Source organism: Lolium rigidum, chromosome 6 (genome assembly GCF_022539505.1).
Source record: "Lolium rigidum isolate FL_2022 chromosome 6, APGP_CSIRO_Lrig_0.1, whole genome shotgun sequence".
Classification (NCBI taxonomy): domain Eukaryota; kingdom Viridiplantae; phylum Streptophyta; class Magnoliopsida; order Poales; family Poaceae; genus Lolium; species Lolium rigidum.
Window position 1 is genome coordinate 292,627,254 of NC_061513.1, and position 22,394 is coordinate 292,649,647.

The following is a 22,394-nucleotide window of genomic DNA, read 5'->3' on the forward strand; positions in this document are numbered from 1 at the left end:
TGCTCGTCCCAGGTCGTCTGCATCCATCCACATTTTTCTCTTCGATGCCTCTTTCCTGAGCAAAGCAGAGGATGGAAGAAGCGCGCGGGCCAGGGAAACGGATCGATTGGCGCTCCTACAGGGCTGAGCGTGGCGGACGGAAGGAAAAGCGGGGGCAGTGCATCGTAGCCTATGGTGCGGAGCTGAGCGGGCGACGCCTGGCCGACGGAAGGAAAAGCGCGTGGGTCAGCACGGTGCATGCGCATCGGCCGGAGCTGGCCTTGACTCGCTCGCACTGTATCTAAAAACCAATCACGCCCGAAACACTGTATCTAAAAACAGAGTACGAAGAACAAAATACTCTCTACTTCAGAAAACGCACCGCGCGCGTCGGGTTCTCTCGGTCGCTGGACGTACGCCGGCATCCATCCATCCATTATTCTTCCTTCTTTTCTTCTCCCGCTCCAACCTGTCCTGTGCGGAAACCAAAACAGAACAAAAAAACGACCATCAAGTCCTCTGCAACGCGACAACAACAAACTCCACGGATCCATCCTTTGATATACTATCAAACAAATCAACCGAAGAAATACATACCGATTGAGCCGACAAGAAAATAAATATACCACCGTGAGACGCCGGGAAGAGCGGCTCTCGACTCGCAACTAGCTACGATGGCCAAAAGGCAGAGTAGCCTCTCCTCTCCTCTCCTCTCCTCTCCTCTCCTCGACGAGTAAAGAGTCAAAGTCTAAGTCGTCACACACGACGCACGCGTTGGCTACACCCCTCCTCGTATTTATAGGCAAGGTTAAGGTTCGAAACTCGGAAAATTGGCGCCACTTTTTCGTCGCTACTTTTCGCCTCCCGCCGTTTCTTGCCGATAGCTCATGTTCCAATCCATCCGTCCATCACCATTAAGCAGATGCTATGATGGACCGTCCACATCGTGTGTTGCCACGGATCCATGACATGGCATGTCAAATAAAGTAACCTCCTAGCTATTTACTTTGGGCGATTAATGTCATTCCCAGAAATCGTGCATAACCGGCCGGCAGGACGCCTGATTTGGACGTGCCTTTGTTTGGAAGATCATTAACTCCAGAGAAATTTATGCCGAGCGTAGTAAGGCAAGAGAAACGGGATTTCTGTACATTACAGCGTTTGCTTGGAAAGGACTTGCTTTCCTTGCTCGCCTTCCTTTTAAGACCGATGATTTTTTCCTTACTACTCCCTCCATACCGGTTTATTGGGCTTACTAGAAAATTAGGAAGATACCGAAGAGTTAGGCTCATATTAGCCATAATTAGCGAGAATTATACCCACTTCTCCTAAAATCGCTCCCAGCCAGCAATAACTGGCGGTAATTCATCAGCCAAAAAAAAAAGGGAAGGACCGGTGCATGTGGTTTGCATGCGCTCAATGGGTTTCAATTGGTTTGCATGCACAGCGAAAGATGGGCCTCTCCTTGGTTGTTTGGCTTCCCACTGCATCGATAAACAGACTCATAGTGCTTTGACAAAAATTTCTTCGACCTATCCAGTAGCACCTTGGTTGCAGCGCTGGGTCCATTAAGAGCATCTCCAACAGGCGCGCTATATCGCGGCGCGCTAAAACCAAGAATCCGCGCGCGGTAAACAGATATGGCGCGCTGTGCCGTTTTTTCCTCCGCCGGGCGCGGCAAAATACAGCGCGTGCGCGCGCAGGAAAAATGGTCCTCCGCCGGGCGCTGCAAAATACAGCGCGCGCGGGCGCGGAAAACAGATTTCTAGTCTATTTTGCATTCACAATTCATGAAAGAAATGACACAATTCATGAAATAAATGACACAAAGTGCAACAACATCACATAGTTCAACAAGGACACACAAAATGACGTAGTTCAACAATGACACACGACATATGGTTCAAATGGACAAAGTGAAACAATGCATATCACAAATGCATATCACACTTCCGCATTTTCCAAGTCAACACCTTCTTCTTCGTCCTCGTCATCTTGGGTTGAAGGAGGAATAGTAGCATTCATGGAAGACACGAAGCCTCCCGGTGGTGCTCCCATACTCCCGTACACACCACTCACGGAGCCTCCCATGGTCCCTCCAAACACTCCTCCATAGCTTGATCCTCCCATGCCGGCCATGCCTCCATAGCCTCCCATGCCGGCCATACCTCCCATGGAGGGCATGGGCATGCTTCCCATGCCGGCCATGCCTCCCATGGAGGGCATGGGCATGCTTCCCATGGAGGGCATGGGCGCCTTCGCTTTCTTCGGTGGCGCGACGGCGGCGGGGCCGACGTGAGGCCGTTTCGTTGACGGCGCCTTCCCCCTCCTCGGCGCGGGCCGCGCGTTGCCGGTGCCCTGCGCGGCCATCTGCGCCGCGGCAGCGCCTGCGTGTAGTGCCCCGCGCGGCGGGACGAACAGCGCCCGCGCAGCAGCCGTTGGGTTCCCGGCGTCGGCGCCGCCGCTAGGGGTTTGGCGCCGGCGCGGCGGAAGTGGCGGCGGCGGCGGAGGGTGTGACAGAGTAGGGAGGGGTCGGCGGGTTGCCGGAGGGGTCGTCCATCGTCGGGATCGCCGGCGGCGCGCGGAGACGACGGATTGGGCTCGGGGCAGCGACGCGGGGGAGGAAGTTTCAGCGCGGGGATTTTTCGCGGTTGGACGAGCGATGCCGCGCGCCGTAGCCGACGCGCCGGATATGCCGCTCCGGATTGTGCAAAACGCCGCGCGCCCTAAAAATTTTACAGCACCGCGCCGTTTACCGCGCCTGCTGGAGCGCCTGATTCTGTCCCGCGCGCGCTATATCGGACGTTTTTATGCCGCGCGGCCTATATAGCGCGCCTGTTGGAGATGCTCTAAGCCCAATAAACCGGTATAGAGGGAGTACTTTTCATGCAGCTATTCTGGGTTTTTTTTCGTAAAAATTCGGTGATTAGTTTTCTGACCACGTCCAGTAACTAGCTCAATTGGGTGGTTCTCATACACAGTATTCCGGTGATTAATTGGTTTCTAAACATCCAGTAACTAGCTCAAATAGAATGCTCCTCATATACAGTATCGCGGGGATTAGTTTCTTGAACATCCAGTAACTAGCTCAAATGGGGTGTTCCTCATATAGAACATTCCGGTGATTAGGAGGAGCCAAGATCTGGTCATCGTTTCACAACTCGGCAGAATCTACTGCTTGGATCGATACACAATTACCATCACATACAAAAAAAATCAGGTTGTCAACCACACAAGCTTTTTGGCACATACATGACTAGACGAAATGCTCAAAACACCCACACCGCCAAAAGACAATTTCGCAAAGAGAAGGTATAATAATCGGTATCTACACAATTTGTTATGGAAAATCATTAAAAAAAAGAGTGCATATTATTAGATCAGAGAAAATCTGAGAAAGTTACATTCCAATGATACGGACTTGCTAGCAGCCACGGGAACCAAACTATCTCAAGCACTAACCAAGCTAGATTATGCCAACATATATATTAGCTACTTGACACATGCAACCTGCCCAGATCAGAGAAGAACTATCCATTCTCGGGCCCAAAACAAGCATTATACTTTACGCAGCCAAGGTTCCCTCCTAGCCACCTCTGCTCCTCCACTATCGCTGCATAAAGGCCGACTCTACTTCTCCCCTTCACGGGCGCCACAACATCTGACAACTCCGGCATCACATCCAGCTCCGGCATTACATCCAGCTAGCACTGGTCAAAGAAGGCTCAGCTCGCCAATTACCTGCAGGCTGCAGGACAGCGGACACGAAATGCTCACCAATTCTTACCATTGCTAAGAGTAAAATAGGTACGGCAGCCGAATGACACACAAAGCTGACAAGCAGTTAGGGCTGCTCAAGTTCTACCTGGATGTGATGTGCAAGCATATCATGCAAGACCGGCCATCTTTGGCTCATGGATCTTCTCCTCCAACTTGCCCTCTCCTCCAGTCATGACCTTCTGATTGTTATTTCTGGTTATGGCTTCATGACCTAGATGTGATAGTAAGAGACTTTCCTTAGTTAAAGTTAGTATGGTCCCCGAGGGCGATATTGAAGATATATCATGAAAGACAAGTGCATGTAGCCATGAACTCAAGTACCACAGATACATACTAGTTCTACAATCTCAGCTGCCACAGGAACACCAACGGAGCTATGGAGATATTGCTGATATCGAAGAAGAATTCTTATCATGGAAACACCAAAGCACCAAAACAAAATTTCCAATACATATGTTGCATTACTCCCTTATATTGCTTGGAAAACTGTACAAGACCAAAAGCATCAGAAGGTACAGAATGTGGAAGGTGTCCATGCTTGAAAACTGAACTAAATTTCTTATCCATGATGCTAGTACTAGTTGCAAGAGAAAACACAAGTAATTAAATTCTCCTGTCACATATCGTCACTTTTTAGCCTGGGCTAATTCTCTGCGGTACCTGATGCAATGCATTTAAGCAAAGGCTTCCTACACCTTTACATGGGATAAACACGAAGTTTTGTTTGTCATACAAAATCCTCAACGTCCATTTAACATCTGCAGTGGATCTAAAAACTTTCATCAAACATTACATATTTCTTTTAAGCACAATATCAGCAAAAAAAACTCTAGATACAAGGAATAGTCCATGACTTTCATCAAACATTACATAGTGACACTTTCATCAAACATTACATATTTCTTTTAAGCACAATATCAGCAAAAAAAAACCCTCTAGATACAAGGAATAATCCATGACTACATGTACACCGTGCATTATAATATTTTATTGACTATCTCAGATTTCAGGAGAACCAATAATAGATTATACTTAGTGACACAGATATGTAATTCACCGGTGCCTACACGAGGACTCTAGTTCAAGCACACATGCAAAATATGGAAATCCATTTGTTTATAGCAGATGGCACCAGCAAGGCTAAAGCTAGAACGGTAATTCATGCAACTTCTTGTTTGTACGCCTATGAAAGCAAAGCCAAAAGGAACTGTTGAACATAAAATAATTGGATTAAAAAATATCATAGCCTGGTTCAATGTGTCTGCCTACGTATGCCTCTATCTGCTCATTCATGGGTATACTAGAGAAAAACTGCTCCAGAAAGCATCAGAACTAGAGTTAGCAACTAAATCAGCTACCTCCTGTGCAAGTTCGCCACTCATCTATCACAAGAAGTTGTTGATTTTCTTCAAACCATTCAACATTAAATAGATCCAATAGCAGATATCTCATGCTTCTATTTGTATAACTATCATTCTGCACCTGTGAATCATTAAAAAAAGAGTGCATATTATTAGACCAGAGCAAAGCTGAGAAAGTTACATTGCAATTATACGGCCAGACTTGCTAGCAGCCACGGGAACCAAACTGACTCAATCACTAACCAAGCTAGATTATGCCAACATATATATTAGCTACTTGACACATGCAACCTGCCCATATCAGAGAAGCACTATCCGTTCTCATATCCAGAACAAGCATTATACTTTCCGCAACCAAGGTTCCCTCCTGGCCACCTATGCGTCCTTCACTGTCGCTGCATACATGCCGACTCCACTTCTCCCCTTCGCGAGCGCCATGGCATTTGACAGATCCAGCATCACGTCCAGCTACCACTGGCCAAAGAAGGCTCAGTTCGCCAAATACCTGCAAGGCAACAGACAAGAAATGCTCAACAATTCTTACCATTGCTAAGAATATTATAGCTATGGTAGCCGAACAACACACATAGCCAACAAGTCCAGAAATGAAGGGTCTACCTCCATATGGTAGAGCCACCTAGATTAAGACAGGCAGCAGTGTCCTTGGGAAGAGAGAAGCCGGCATTTCCCTCTGCCTTCGCTGGCTCTGGTACAGAAGCACCGATAGGAACCGAGTCTGGAGCAGCCTTGAACTCCAATTCCTGGTATTGAAACATGCCCTCTCGGCCAGACCGCGTTGTTTAGGGAAGACCGCTGGATCCGCCAATGCTCCGTCAGTGATATCGCGCCTCAGCTCCATGCCTGCAACCCAAAAAGAAGGTGGAAAGTGAGGACGGTAGCCTATGGCCTGAACGCAAATAGTTGGGCTCACGACATACATGGGGTCCTTGGCATCGAAGAAATAAGTCAGTACCTGATGCTTTGGCAGACACTCCAACAAACAATCCTCAACCTAGACACCGACAAGCTTTCTTTGTTAGCACCTGAAACAAGAATAGTATTCCTTGTACGCCATCACACAAGTTGTGGAGAGAAAAACTCGATACAATCACAGAGATGAATACACTAAAATGCACGGAATATACAAGAAAGCTTCATCATACCGGGTGGCACACATCAAGAAACATCTCCTATAAAACCTGTCAGGTACTACTGCTCTACAGTGCACTGTTTACCAATGAAAGTAGGCACTACTTTAAATTGCTTACCCCAAACAAAGCTTCGCAGAAAACGCGAGACATTAGCAAAAAGTATCTATAGTGTAGTAACCCAACACAAAACTGATGCATGATGCAGATAGGCAAGACTCAAGAGTGTCAGGAAACATAGCTTTTGAAGATCTTGACTTCATCAGAGGAAGGAAAAAAGGAATCACCATAAGCTCAAACTATTTACAAACATAAGTACAACCGTACACTACTTCTACCTAATGTACTGGCATTTGCAACCATGTGTTGTGGATATAACTCCATGTGACGTCAAAACTCAAAAATATCTTCAACATATACTTGATTATAGCAGCAAATCATTCTAAAGTGCATGAATCAGACTAAATCATTTGTGTATGTATAAATAGCACATATTAAGTAATCTGACTAAAAAAAAGAATGTGCGCTTCATCGATATACATGGACACATATTATTGATTATAACTTGCTCAATAGTACTCAACACATCTTCCCAAACAAAAGCTGCCCTAATTACTTGATAGGGGGATTATCAGCAAAGTTAGTACAACAACATCATGGATGATAAGTGTGTATATGCATGTCCACACCCTCCAATATATTAAAGGGTTAACCACTAAAGTACATTTCTTTCGGTAGAACTATATATAGCTAGGGGCAGCCTGCTACGCAGACTATAGATCATATCGATGGATGGAGCATCATCCAACTGCCAATCCAGAGACAAATCAATATCGTGTAGAGTATAAATGAGAAATTTTCAATCACCAGGCAGCACACATGCAGAAGGAAGATAAAGGAAGAGCAGGGATGGAGGAATCTCGCCTAGAGCAACAATCGATGATGACCTGGAGCCACCACCATAGGGAGTAGATCGCAACCGGGGTCATGGTCGCACAGTGAGATGGCAAGGACCAGGACGAGGTGAAGCTCTTCAACCGGCAACCGGACGTTAAAATGAAGAAAGACGAGCTCTAGCCGCCCGCCTCTGTGTTTTCCTCCCTTATATTGCTCGAAAAACTATACAAGACCAAAAGCATCATAAGGTACAGAATGTGGAATGTGTCCACGCTAGAGAACTGAACTAAATTTCGTAGCCATGATGCTAGACCTAGTTGCAAGAGGAAACACAAGTGAACTGACAATACAAATGATAAATCGAAGAGTACCAAACAATTAAGTTCTCCTGTAACACATTGTCACTCTTTACCCCAGAATGATTCTCCAGAGTACATAATACAATGCCTTATAGACAAAGGCTTCTGCATGCCTATACATGGGAGAAACAACGAAATTTAGTTTCTCGTTTAGTTTTTAACACAAAATCATCAATGTCAGTGATTTAATGTTTGCAGCAGATCTAAAAGCTTTCATCAAAACAGTATATATTTATTTTAAGCACAATATCGGAAAAAAAATCTCTTGATGCAAGGAACAATCCCAGATTACGGTATTATGGTAAATAATATTTTGTTGACTATCTCAGATTTCAGGATAACCAATAATAGATTATAACTAAGGGCACTACACATATGGGATTCACAGGGGCCTACACGAGGACTCTTGTTCAAGCACACATGCAAAACCTCGGAATCCATTTGTTGATGCCAAATGGCACCAGCAAGGCTAGCAGGTTCCTTCATGCAACTTCCCATTTGCATGCCAATGGAGAAAAAGAAAAATGAATTGTTGGACATATAATAAGTGGATTAAAAATACCGAATCCTGGTTCAAAGTGTCTATGAGAAATCCATAAAAAATTAATGACTTCATTTGTTGATATAGCTAGATGTATATAATGCACACCGCAAAAACAATAGCAGAACGGAAATCAAGAACCGTGCCATCCTTAAAGTTTCGAGCTAGTGTAGGCCCAGCTTGGAGAAACATCAATAATGCTGAAGAGCTGGACTTGGGAGTTGGGAAAGCTAGGGGCTGCCTACATATGCCTCTATCTGCCCATTCATAGCTATAATATAGCCATCAGGAACATTGACCATTCTCCAGAAAGCATTAGAACTAGACTTGACATCTAAATCAGCTGCCTGTGCAAGTTCGCCATAAGTTGTCAAATTTCTTCAAACCATTGGGCTTAACATTAAAGAGATCCAATAGCAGATATCTCATTTTTCTATATGTATAACTATCATTCTGTACCATCGAATTTGGGGTAACACTTCAGTTTCTATCAATAAGTAAAGTGTTCAGACAACAATTTCTTAACGGTCTGCAAATGTTATCACTGTCATTTATTCTCTTGCATAATAACACTATATAAATTATACAGTAATGCAATCTATAAATATGGTATAATTAGTAAGTTTTTGTCACCGGAAAATCATGAACCAAACAAGACAAGAGATGCAGAACTGTGGTCAACTACTTCGTCCAGTAACAAGGAGATGTAATGCAGGGAAACTTTAGGAGTAGCATGTATTTTGTATTAACTTTATGAGACATTCTCATGATTCTATTTTTATAAGATGTATCTTGGAGACTGAAAACACCAATTTCCCATGAGTACATATTCGGGGAAAGCACAAACACATCAAACTGCAGAAGAACAGATCAAGGAGTGGATAACTTACATTAGGTGCTTCAGGGTTTCAGACCAGCCGGGACAATTCTTCGGCGTGCACCAAGCTGTAGAATGCCCTCAGCGATTGGAACAACAAGCCCAGCACCTACCACATCAACGCCATCATAAGGAAGAATAAGACCCATCTGCGTACGCAATTGACAAGGACATGAGGAAATATTTCAGAACGGAGCAGCTGATGACAAAGGGGGATTAATCAGATTTAGTTCCAAATTCTATACCTCCTTGACGCTTCCGACGGCTTTGGAGCCCGATGACAAGAATTTGATGTTGGTATGAGTAGTCCGGGGTGTGAATGAAATCACTGGCCTGCAAAACATACACAAGCATTTGAGGTTCATGGTTGAGATTTTTCTAGCAAAACAACACAAGCAAGAGTTTTTCATGCACCTCAGTTGGCCCCGATTTGGCCTCCGCGTATGCATTCCCGGAATATCAAGCGGGGGACGCAACAACTAGCAGCATGAATTTGGTGGCGGCGGCGGACCAGAGGTGTTCTGTAGGCCCAACGGAGCCATGGTACACCGGATGATGATAATGAGAATCCAGAGTCACCAACTTGCCTATAATGCCATCAAGATAAACAACAATGAGTAACAGGATGAGAGTTTCAGAACAAGGTTAATAAAGACGTTTATCAGAGTTTCAGAACAATGAGTAATGGGAATTTTTGCCTCATGACAAAAGCCATGCACCCGTGCTCTAAGAACAGCGGTAGTTGCAAGAAGATGGATAATGCCATGGCCATGAAAGAGACAAAATGTCCATGCTCTGGATACAGTAACAAAAGATCTCAGTTTCAGCAACAAAAGTCACTCTAAAAAAAATGAAATGGCGATACAAGATTCCAACTTAGTGTTATACCCTGACAATATCTAATTGGTTGACAATATCTAATTGGTGTGGAAAAAAAACTTAAGGATAGCAGCCAATTAGCCTACATAGAATAAGAGCTGATAGTTGGTACAATAAACACTGATGGAGGTCACATATAAAATGTGTAGCTCACCACGAGACTTGCTTCAACCTAGGCAGACGGCACCCACTCGTCCTCCTGCATCCCGCAAGCCGCCATCACATCCCGCACCTCAGCCGGCCCAGAGCTGGCATCAGCGCATGCATTCCCGAAATAACCAGCAGGACAGGTGACGACTAGCATCAAGATGTTAGTGGCGGCGGCGCGGACCAGAGGCGTTCTGTAGGCCCATCCGAGCCGTGGTACAGCGGATGATGATAATGAGAAACCAGAGTCGCCTACTTGCCTATAATGCAATCAAAACAAACACCAATCAGCAACATGATCACAGGTTCAAAACCAGGATAATGAAGACGCTAATTTTATGCACAACTAGGAGATGATGTGAATTTTTATCATGCAGGCCATACAGTCGGATTCACGGAGAAATTTTTCATCAATTAGGTACGACATGGCAGTGTTCACAGAGAACATTTTTGCCACAATCTAGTCATTGTCCACCACTCAAAAACATCAAATGCGCATGGTCCTGGATAGCTCTAAGATCAGCTCATGAATTACCTAGTAGTGCATACGTAGCAGAATTGGACAGGTTCAGAGAAGTCCTGTTCTGGGCGTCAACTACAACTGCATCTGCTTCAGAGTAGCAGAAACTCCATGGGCAGTGATGCTGCAGGGAAACTCCGTCCCCGCGGCGTGCCACGGAGGAAGGACGTTCACGGCTCACGTCGCGGGCGCCGGCGCGTCCTCGTGGCCGGTCCCGTACCCCTGGCCGGCGTGAAGACGATGGACCGAACTGTTTATGCCGTAAGGGTGATGCGGGCAGGCGAGATCGGCGGCGCCGCGCGCGCACCGCACCAGCGAACAAGCCGGGCGCGATGCCATGGCTCCTGGCCGGCGCCGCGCGCGTCTCCCATCGGCGAGTCTTGGGCGGTGGCGGTCGACCTGATGGTGGGTGGGGCGAGTGGGGGAGGAATGGGGGAAGATGGGAGCGGAAGACTCGGAGGGGATGAAGTGCCGGAGTTGGGGCGGACGAGGCGGCCGCGCGCGGAGGGTACGCCGGCGAGGTGAGCGGCGGCGGCGGAGATGGTGTGCGGGATTGTCTGCGAAAGTGGGAAGGTTGAGTGGCCCTGTACAGAGATGCAAAGTTTATTTCGGGCCCAAAAACACGGATACGTGTAAATGGCACGAGTGAAAATATTTCCCCGGTTTTGTTGTGCACGCTACAATTACGGAGCTGATAATTACACTACACCGCCAGGGGTAAGAAAACACGGCTTGCCAATTTAGGGAACTACATCATCGCCTCCATTAAAATTGGTGAAGATGGCACAATCTGCAGTAATCCGACATGTTCAGAATAAACACTGAATCATACACATCGGGCTTCTGTCGACTTCGTTTTTGCTTAGGGCATCTCCAACGGGGCGACGTGTGCGATCGCTTTGTGTCCGCACGGAGCGAAAATACGTCTGCACCCTACTCCAGCGGGGCGACGCACCATGTCCGGGGCGTTCGCCGCGATGCAAACGCGGCGCAAATATGCGGCACGTTTGCGTCTCCGCGAACGTTGCGCGGTCGCGCCTAGCGTCCGCTCGCTTCCCCACGGGCCCATCTCGCAGCGACCATGGTTCGATCGGCCTCGAATGAAAGCACAACAAGCGCGCCAATGTCAATCGCCGGAGTGGCAACCGCGGAGATCAACCCGCCAACCACCGGAATGAACCGCCGATGGACTAGAAGAGCGAGGGCAAGCCGCCCAGATGGCTGCATTGGTAGGAATCCACTGCGACGCCAAGCGATCCAGGCTCCACGCCGAGTGAGGAGGAGGAGGACTGAGGCGCCGATGCCAGTGACGGCAAGGAGGAAGATGGAGGCGGCGCTGGCTGCGACGGCGAGGATGAGGAGGAGGAGGAGTAGGAGGAGGAGGAGGACTCCGACGCCAGGTTCGCCCGACTGGAGGCGGCGGACGACAAGGCGGCTGCAAGGAAGGAGGCCAGGGCCCGGGCAAGGGCGCAAGCGCGGGACGCGCGTCGTCGTCGTCCGTTCACCGACAACGACGATGAAGACCACACTACGTCCGACTCCAACTCCTCCACGGACGCATCGTCCGCCAGTTCCTCTTCCGACGAGGAGGTGACAAGCAAGAGGCGCATGAGTGAGGACGACGAGGCAGGTCCTTCTAACAAGAAGGCCAAGAATTAGTTTTTAGTTTACTTGTTTTTAAATTTGTTCTTGTTTGTATGTTAAATATGTTTAACTTTTTCGATTCGAGTAATCTATCCGGTGAACTGTTTATGGTAGCAACAAGATCATTCAGTACTACTTGTTTCGCGTTTAAACTTGGTCATTCATACAAATTGGTGAGTCCTTCAACAAAAATGAAAAGAAGGAGCAGGAAAGTTGCATGTCCAAAATGCGTCGGACCGCTGGGGTGACCCCCGACGCAAACGGACATTTCACGCCTCGCGGATATTTTCGCTTCCGCTAGGCGACGAAAACGGACGCCCACGAATAATTTAGTCGTCCGAAATGCGTCACCCTGTTGGAGATGCCCTTACCAAGGGCAACCAGGTTCAGAGATGAAGTTCAGCTAGCTGTTCATCTCGCTCAGGTTAAGAGGAACACAAGCTCTTCTCCTCCATCAGAAATCCAACAGTCAATCTACTGAGTAAACTAAAGAGAAACGATGCGTAAAGAGAGACCAACAGCACAAGATCGGGTAGCAAACAAGAAGGGACAGACATATGTATGCGCGCGTGCGCGCTGATTAATTAGCGAGTGTCTGACGCGCGGCAGCCAGCGTGCGCGGACAGACATATCGCACCACCATGACTCCAACCGCTGGCTGAACCACACCACCACAATTATACTGGAGAATTAGATAAGAAAACCAGGTCCGGTTCTTTCTGCGAAGGCAGCAACGCCAAGACAACGAGGTTCAGAGATGCAAAAAAGGTTCAGAGATGAAGTTCAGTTAGCTGTTCAACTATCACAGGTGAAGATGGTCTGGCTATGTTTAGGACAGACTGAATAAACACTGCATCATAAACCATCACCACAAGTGCCCAATAAAATAGTTTGGCTGCAACATTTGTGCCAGAGGATTAGACACTTGAATTGGAATTGGGAAGTGAATACGTTCTTCAAATTAAGAGGAAACCTCAAGATCCAACCAAGTCAACTGAGAAAAATTAAGAGGAACAATGCAGAAAGAGAGACCAATAACAGAAGAAGATCTGAGAACAACAAGGAACAACCTTTACGTATGCTGCTTAGCAAGTGGCAAGACAGGCAGATATATGAGTTTAAGCAAATTGGCCATGCACGGCTGTGTTCCGGCCTTTGGTTGCCGGACTGTCTCGCGCGCCGGAAAACGTGTATGGCTAATTCTACATGAATTTCATGAGCTGAAGATGAAGAAATTCGTGGTAGAGGTCGTGAGGTCTGTGGCCGGAGAAGGAATGATGCGACATTGGAGGAATGAGGGGATTTATAGAGCGCCATTGCGGGCAGCGCATCGGCGGGACGAACAGCGGGGAATGCGGAGAGACGACGGATGGAAGCGCGATCCGTGTCACGAGCGCGAGGTGAAGCTGCAGCCATTGGATCGATCGCGGGAGAGGCCGCGTCAAGCACAGGGCTACACCCATGATATTGATTGACTTTGCATGGCCTTAATTGGTTCTGATTTGATTTCATTGTGGAGAGATCGTCGCACGGATTTCCTCTTCCGATCCAGCCGCAAGGGATCACCTGATGCCGCGTTATTGGGAGATGAAATTGAAGTGTCCGCGGAGTTACGGGATTGGTTATGATTTACCTTAATTGGCTTGTTGCTTCTCGGATAGATCGTCGCACGGATTTTCTTTTCCTATCCGGCCGCGCGCAAGATGGATCTAATGACTAATGTACGCATGCATGCATCTACCAGGTGGGTACGATTCCTTGGGTCAGACAATCGCTAGCTATTTGCCCATATAGCTTGGTGACTTCTTTTTTTTGTTCGATCGGCTCCATTATGATTAATTAGCTAAGTATGTAGATGCTCTTCACTGTATCTAATGTTTCATATGTAAATGACTAAATCTATGCAAGAGCTAATGAATCAGTTTGGAAAAATGTTACTTAATTTCATCTATATTGTCTATCCTCCCTCTTAATATTAATGGGTTAAATAAATGGAGCACACATATCTCCGTACACATATCTATGAGGCGTGACAACCTTTCTTCATAGAACAGGGGAGTCAGGGGAGTCGCGAAAACAGGCATAGCCAACGGCCAGTTCCATGCATCGATCACATGCTCCGGCTTTCGCATCACAGCCTTCGCCATCGACGGTGTGGTGAGGAGGCTAGTGGGCGTAACCGACACGCAAAGGTGGTGAGGAAGGCGTCTACTGCAATGGTTGGTTCTACTCCATCGCCTACTTTGGCGACCTTGCGGAAGGCACGGGAGCACGACCATTAAGCGAGCACGTTCACAGTAGAGGTGTCAACCAAAGGTTTCCCAATGAAGTGGATATATTGGAAGTACATTGTGGGTTGCGGCAGCGTCATGTCATCTGATAGTCACACACGCAATGACTACGAGGAGACCATGGACGTGAACCACTGGCCTCGATGGACGTGTGTGCTCCTTCAAGGTGAGATACCTCGACGTCGATGGTGGGGAGTGGCCTCCCGTCAAGTAAAACCATCTCCTTCCCTCCCACTACCCACCGATTGAACACCGGCCTCCAGGCCCACCCTCCTCAGATGATCCATGTGTTTCGACACCGTTGCCGAGCTCCACCATCAGCGCCCCACATCTAAAATCAACTTAATAAAACATGCCCACATACATGCTTATCTAGAAAAAGTTCAGCCATCATTTTCACGCCAGAGGGTATATCATAGATTTATTGCATAGTAAATACATCTCTACTTTTAAGTAGGTCTAAAATATGTATATGCGTATTCATTCGCTAGATTCTAGTGGTGTACTTCTACATGGAGTGCTCACTCAAGTGAGGAGCAAGTGCATAGTATTCTTAAAATGTCACCGAGTACCAAATATCACTACAGGAAAACACATCTTTTGTCGTGTACTTTATTCTTTGTCGGGTGTTTTTTCTCGGGTACACGGCAAAGACGCTCTTCGCTGGGTGCCAAAAACCAGTACACAACAAAGAATAATTTGCCGAGTGTTAACACCCGACAAAGAATAAGAACCCGACACAATAGGGAAAATACACTTGGTAAAGAAAAACACACGGCGAAGAGGACTGCCATGTGGCAAGTAACGCTACGGCTGACAAGAGCATAACGACGCCTTTCTTCACCGGGTGTCTCTAGTTAGACACCCGGCAAAGAGCGTCTTTGCCAGGTGTTTTTTTAAGATACACGGCAAAGAAAAATTTCCAGGAAGGCGCGATCTTTCCCGCCCAACTATGTTTTTCTTTGCCGTGTGTATTCTGGAAGTCTTTGCCATGTGTATTCTGGATGGTACACGGTAAAGAACCTCTTTGCCACGCATTACATTAAGGTACTAGGCAAAGACGTCATGTTTCGTCCCGTCGAGTGCGGCAGTTAACCTATTGGGAGGCGCGCGAAACCAAAATAGATGGGCACATAAAATGACACGTTCCGGAGCTAAAAATGTTTTTCCTGAAATTCAGGGGCAGGGAAGAGTGGTTGCGTCCGGCCCATTTCTGTCGGCATCGGCTGGAGATGGCGGGGGATCCTACGACTTCCCGGAGAGCTAGCGTGTGGGGCGGGTGTGTGGAACGCGCTATGCACGAGTTCTTCTATCCTTGTGCATGGGTTCCTAAACCCTAGTTCGCACCCCATTTACCCACTTCACAAAAAACCCGTTTTTGGCACTCGGTAAATGGAAAACGGGTTTTATGTGGCCACGTTGTCAAAAACCCGCAAACATCGTTGATTCCTATCATAGGGCACACGCATGTGCGTGATATGGCCTCGTTCTGGCAAACTATGCATGCCCATTGGCCATAACCTAGCCCGTTTGACCTAAAAACCAATAGAACTATGGTGATAGCTCATTTCGTGAATGTTTTTCCGTAATAACTTCTGATTCCAAGTTTGATTTTTTCTCATAGCTGGGTCACATAAAATGATGCCTCGGAAAGGTCTCACATTTTTATGATTCTTTGAATTAGTTGTGCTCAAAATGGGACGCACTAGACGTCTCGTTTTGCCACGTCGAGCGCGGCGGTGCACTTGTTGGGAGGCGCGTGAAACCAAAAAAGATGGACACATAAAATGACACGCTCCGGAGCTAAAAATGATTTTCCCAGAAAATCAGCGGCGGTGAAAGTGGGCGCTTAGTACAAATACGGACCTTTTCCAGCAGCATCATCGGGAGATGGCAGGGGATCCTACGGCTTCCCGGAGAACTAGCGTGTGGGGCAGGTGTCTGGAACGTGTTGAGTAAGTGTTTTTCTATCGTTATGCATGGGTTTCGCTCAACCCTAGTTCGCGTCAATGTACCTGCTTCACACAAAAAAACACGTTTCGGGACTCGGAAAATGGAAAACGGATTTTCGTGGCCACAATGTCAAAACCACGCACACATTTTTGATTCCCGTCCTAGGGGCACGTGCATGTGCGTGATATGGCCTCGTCCTGGCAAACTATGAATGCCCGCTGGCAATAACCTAGCCTGTTTGACCCAAAAGCCGTAGAACCATGTAGGTGATAGCTCATTTCCTTAATGTTTTTTGGTAATAACTTCCCAATTCCAAGTTTGATAATTTTTCATCGTAGCTGGTCACATAAAATGACTTCTCGCGAAGGTCTCAAGTTTTCTTTTTTTTTTGAATTTTTTGTGCTCAAAATGGGACGCAACGGATGACATAGGCATGCCGGAAGGGCCTGCCGAATAAAGTACGTGAGGTTATCTGGAGGCCCACGTCCCGAAGAATTGAAGGCCCAGAAGCACATAGATCCCCTATAAGGGAAATAGAGTTGTATTAGGAATCATGTAGCAATATAGGAAAGGCCCAACACGCCTCTCGACAGTTTATAACGACACGGAAAGCCTCGGCTCCACCTCCTATATGGAGGGGAGCCGAGGGTGAAAGAAATGATCGAATCTATTGTCAACACACACCATATTTTCTGAGTCAAGCACCTTTTCGGCTGAACATTCGAGATCTACCTGCCCTCTACTTTCTACGAAACCCTAAGTATACAATCTGTAGGCATTGACAAGTTAATCCCTTGTCAACGGACGTCTTGTTTCACCGCGTCGAGTTCGGCGGTGCACCTGTTGGGAGGCGCGTCAAACCGAAAAAGATGGATAGATAAAATGACACGTTCCGGAGCTAAAAATGATTTTCCCAAAAAATTAGGGAAGGAGAAATTAGGTGTGTAGTTCAAATCTGGCCCGTTTCCAATGGCATCAGCGGGAGATGGCGGGGGATCCTACGACTTCCCGGAGAGCTAGCGCGTGGGGTGGGTGTGTGGAACACGTTGCACAGGCATTTTTCTATCGTTGTGCATGCGTTTCCCTCAACCCTAGTTCGCGGCCCTGTACTTGCTTCACAATAAAACCCCGTTTCGGCACTTGGAAAATGGAAAACGGGTTTTCCGTGGCCACGATGTCAAAATCCCGCACACAAAAGATTCATGCCCTAGGGCACACGCATGCGTGTGATATGGCCTCGTTCCGGCAAACTAGGCATGCCCGTTGGCCATAACCTAGCCCATTTGACCTAAAATCCATTGAACTCTATAGGTCATAACTCATTTCGTGAATGTTTTTCCATAATAACTGTTGTATTCCAAGTTTGATTTTTTCCCTCGCAGTTGGGTCACATAAAAGGTCGCAACGCGAAAGTCTCACATTTTTCTGATTTTTTAATTAGTTGTGCTCAAAATGGGATGCACAGGACGTCCTATTTCGCTGCATCGAGCGCGGGGGTTGACCTGTTGGGAGGCGCGCGAAACCGCAAAATATGGGCACATAAAATGACACGTTTTGGAGCTAAAAATGATTTTTCCAGAAAAACAGGGGCAGGGAAAAGAGGACGCGTAGTTCAAATCCGGCTCGTTTCTAGCAACATCGGTTGGAGATGGCGGGAGATCCTATGACTTCCCGGAGAGCTAGAGCGCGGGTCGTATGTGTGGAACATGTTGCGCATGCGTTCTTCTATCCTTGTGCATGGGTTTCCCTCAACCCTAGTTCGCGCCCCATTTACCCGCTTCACAAAAAAAAACCCCATTTCGGCACTCAATAAATGGAAAACGGGTTTTCCGTGGCCACGATGTCAAAACCCTACACACAATATTGATTCCCGTCCCAAGGCACACCTACGTGCGCGATATGGCCTCGTTCCAACAAATTATGCATGCCCGTTGGTCATAATCTAGCCCGTTTGACCTACAAGCCATAGAACTATGTAGGTCATAGTTCATTTCGTGAATGTTTTTCCAGAATAACTGCCAGATTCCAAGTTTTATTTTTTCGTCGCACCTGGGTCACATAGAATAACGGGTTTTCCATGGCCACGATGTCAAAATCCCCCCCCCCCCACATATCGTTGATTCCCATCCAAAGGCACACACATGTGCGCGATATGGCCTCGTTCCGGCAAACTATGCATGCCCGCTGGCCATAACCTAGCCCGTTTGACCTAAAAGCCATAGAACTCTTTAGGTCACAACTCATTTCGTGAAAAAAAATTCTGGAATAACTACCTGATTCCAAGTTTTGATTTTTTTTCCTCGCAGCCAGGTCACATAGAATGACGCCTCACGAAGGTCTCACATTTTTATGATTTCTTTTCAATTAGTTGTGCTCAAAATGGGACGCACGGGACATCCTGTTTAACCGCGTCGAGCGCGGCGGTGCAACTATTGGGAGACACATGAAACTGAAAAGGACGGGCACATAAAATCACATGTTTCGGAGCTAAAAATGATTTTCCAGGAAATTAGGGGCATGGAGAAGTGGGCGAGTAGTTCAAATCCGTTCCATTTCTAGAGGCGTCGGCTGGAGATGGCGAGGGATCCTAGGGCTTCTCGGAGAGCTAGCGCGCGTGGCGGGTGTGTGGAACGCATTGCGTAGGTGTTCTTCTATCATTGTGCATGGGTTTCCCGCAAACCTAGTTCGCGGCCATGTATCTGCTTCACAAAAAAACCCGTTGTCACTATGTCCAAATCCCGAACACAACGTTGATTCCCGTCCGAGGGCACAAGCATGCGCGGGATGTGGCCTCGTTCCGGCAAACTATGCATGTTTGTTGCCCTTAACCTAGCCCGTTTGACCTAAAAGCCATATAACTCTGCAGGTGATAGCTCATTTCGTGAATGGTTTCCGGAATAATTGTTGTATTCCAAGTTTAATTTTTTGCCTCGCAGCTGGGTCACATAGAATGACGCCTCATGAAGGCGTTCTTCTATCGTTGTGCTCATAATAGGAGGCACCGAGCGTCCTGTTTCACCGCGTCGAGCGCGATGGTGCACATGTTGGGAGGCACGCGAAACCTAAAAGGATGGCAAATAAAATCACATGTTCTGGAGCTAAAAATGATTTTTCTAGAAAATCAGGGGCAGGGAAAAGTGGGCGCGTAGTTCAAATCAGACCCGTTTCCAACAGCATCGGCGGGAAATGGTAGGGGATTATATGGCTTCCCGGAGAGCTAGCGCACGCGTGGGGGTGTGTGGAATATGTAGCTTAGGCGTTCTTCTATCGTTGTGCATGGGTTTCCCTCAACCCTAGTTCATAACCATGTATGTGCTTCACAAAAAAAACCCGTTTCGGCATTTGCAAAATGGAAAACGGGTTTTCTGGGGCCACGATGTCAAAGCCGCGCACACAACGTTTATTCCCGTCCTAGTGCACACGCATGTGCACGATATTGCATCGTTCCAACAAAGTATGCATCCATGTTGGCCATAACCTAGCCCGTTTTACCTAAAAGCCATACAACTATGTAGGTGATAGCTCATTTCGTGAATGTTTTTCCAGAATAACCGCCTGATTCCAAGTTTGACCTTGCGGGTGGGTCACATAGAATGACGCCTCGCGAAGGTCTCACATTTTTCTAATTTGTTTGAATTAGTTGTGCTCAAAATGGGACACACGAGACGTCCCATTTCGCCGCGTCGAGCGCGGTGGTGCAACTATTGGGAGGCGTGCGAAACCGAAAAGTATGGGCACATAAAATCACATGTTCCAGAGGTAAAAATGATTTTCCAGAAAATCAGGGGCATGGAAAAGTGGGCGCGTAGTTCAAATCCGGCCCATTTGTAGCGGTATCGGCGGGAGATGGCGGGGGATCCTATGGCTTCCTAGAGAGTTGGCGCTCTAGCTAGGTGTGTATAACGCGCTGCGTAGGCATTCTTCTATCGTTGTGCATGGGTTTCCCTCAACCCTTGTTCGCGCCCCATGTACCTGGTTCACACAAAAAACCGTTTCCGCAATTTGAAAATGGAAAACGGGTTTTCCATGGCCACAATGTCAAAATCCCACACACAACTTAGATTCCCGTCCCAGTCACACATATGTGCGTGATATGGCCTCGTTCCGGCAAACTATGCATGCCCGTTAGCCAGAACCAAGTCCCTTTGACCTAAAAGCCATAAAACTTTGTAGGTGATAACTCATTTCGTGAATGTTTTTCCGGAATAACTATTGTATTTCAAGTTTGATTTTTTCCTCGCAGCTAGGTCACATAAAATGACGCCTCGCGAAGGTCTCACATTGTTTTTAAGTTTTTTGTTAGTTGTGCTCAAGATGGGACGCACAGGACGCCCTATTTGCCCGCGTTGAGTGTGTCGGTTAACCTATTGGGAGTCCTGCAAAACCAAAAAAGATGGGCACATAAAATGACATTTTTCCAGAAAATGAAGGACAGGGAAAATTGGGCACATAGTTCAAATAAATCCCATTTCCAGCGACATTGACGGGAGATGGCGGGGGATCCTACGATTTCCCGGAGAGCTAGCGCACGGGGCGGGTGTGTGGAACGTATTGCGTTGGTGTTCTTCTATCATTGTGCATGGGTTTCTCTCGACTCTAGTTTGCCCATGTACCTGCTTCATGTAGGATAACGTAGCATAGAAAACAAAAATTTTCCTACCGCAAACACGCAATCCAAGCCAAGATGCAATCTAGAAGACGGTAGCAACGAGGGGGTATCGAGTCTCACCCTTGAAGAGATTCCAAAGCCTACAAGATGAGGCTCTTGTTGCTGCGGTAGACGTTCACTTGCCGCTTGCAAAAGCGCGTAGAAGATCTTGATCACGATCGGTTCCGGCGCCACGAACGGGCAGCACCTCCGTACTCGGTCACACGTTCGGTTGTTGATGAAGACGACGTCCACCTCCCCGTTCCAGCGGGCAGCGGAAGTAGTAGCTCCTCTTGAATCCGACAGCACGACGGCGTGGTGTCGGTGGCGGTGTAGAAGTCCGGCGGAGCTTCGCTAAGCTATGCGGGATGTGGAGGAGCGGGCGGCTAGGGTTTGGGGAGAGGGAGGCGCCGGCCACTATGGGGTGCGGCCACCTTGGTGGTTCTTGGGTGGCCGGCCCCCTCCCCTTGGCCCCTCATTATATAGGTGGAACCCCAAGAGGTGGTGTCCAAGTCTTCGAATAAGACCCGAACCAAAACCTTCCATAGGAGGGGGCAATCCTAGCCCAACTAGGACTCCCACCCAAAGGTGGGATTCCCACCTCCCATGTGGGGGTGGCCGGCCCCCTAAGGGGAGTCCACTTGGGACTCCTCCCCCACTAGGGTTGGCCGGCCATGGAGGTGGAGTCCCTTGTGGACTCCACCTTCCTTGGTGGTTTCTTCCGGACTTTTCTAGAACCTTCTAGAACCTTCCATAGAACCTTCCGCGTCATTTTATTCACATAAAATGACATCCTATATATGAATCTTATTCTCCGGACCATTCCGGAACTCCTCGTGATGTCCGGGATCACATCCGGGACTCCGAACAAATATTCCAACTCCATTCCATATTCAAGTTCTACCATTTCAACTGTAGGATAACGTTGCATAGAAAACAAAAATTTTCCTACCGCGAACACGCAATCCAAGCCAAGATGCAATCTAGAAGACGGTAGCAACGAGGGGGTATCGAGTCTCACCCTTGAAGAGATTCCAAAGCCTACAAGATGAGGCTCTTGTTGCTGCGGTAGACGTTCACTTGCCGCTTGCAAAAGCGCGTAGAAGATCTTGATCACGATCGGTTCCGGCGCCACGAACGGGCAGCACCTCCGTACTCGGTCACACGTTCGGTTGTTGATGAAGACGACGTCCACCTCCCCGTTCCAGCGGGCAGCGGAAGTAGTAGCTCCTCTTGAATCCGACAACACGACGGCGTGGTGTCGGTGGCGGTGTAGAAGTCCGGCGGAGCTTCGCTAAGCAAACCGGGCAATATGAAGTGGAGGAGCAAAGCTAGGGTTTGGGAGGGGTGGCCGGCCACTCAAGGGGGCG

General features: G+C 47.7%; 2 long non-coding RNA genes across 2 annotated transcripts; both read right to left on the reverse strand.

Annotated features, from left to right (window-relative positions):
• Window positions 1-3,692: 3,692 nt before the first annotated feature.
• LOC124668107 lies at window positions 3,693-4,505 on the reverse strand. Its single transcript, XR_006991557.1, has 3 exons — window positions 4,420-4,505; window positions 3,845-3,970; window positions 3,693-3,720 (listed from the first exon to the last, which is right to left on the reverse strand). It is a non-coding gene; the product is annotated as an uncharacterized LOC124668107 (long non-coding RNA).
• Window positions 4,506-8,962: 4,457 nt separating this feature from the next.
• LOC124660217 lies at window positions 8,963-10,053 on the reverse strand. The gene is made up of 4 exons (XR_006989820.1): window positions 9,976-10,053; window positions 9,357-9,529; window positions 9,188-9,275; window positions 8,963-9,091 (listed from the first exon to the last, which is right to left on the reverse strand). It is a non-coding gene; the product is annotated as an uncharacterized LOC124660217 (long non-coding RNA).
• Between the last annotated feature and the right edge of the window lie 12,341 nt (window positions 10,054-22,394).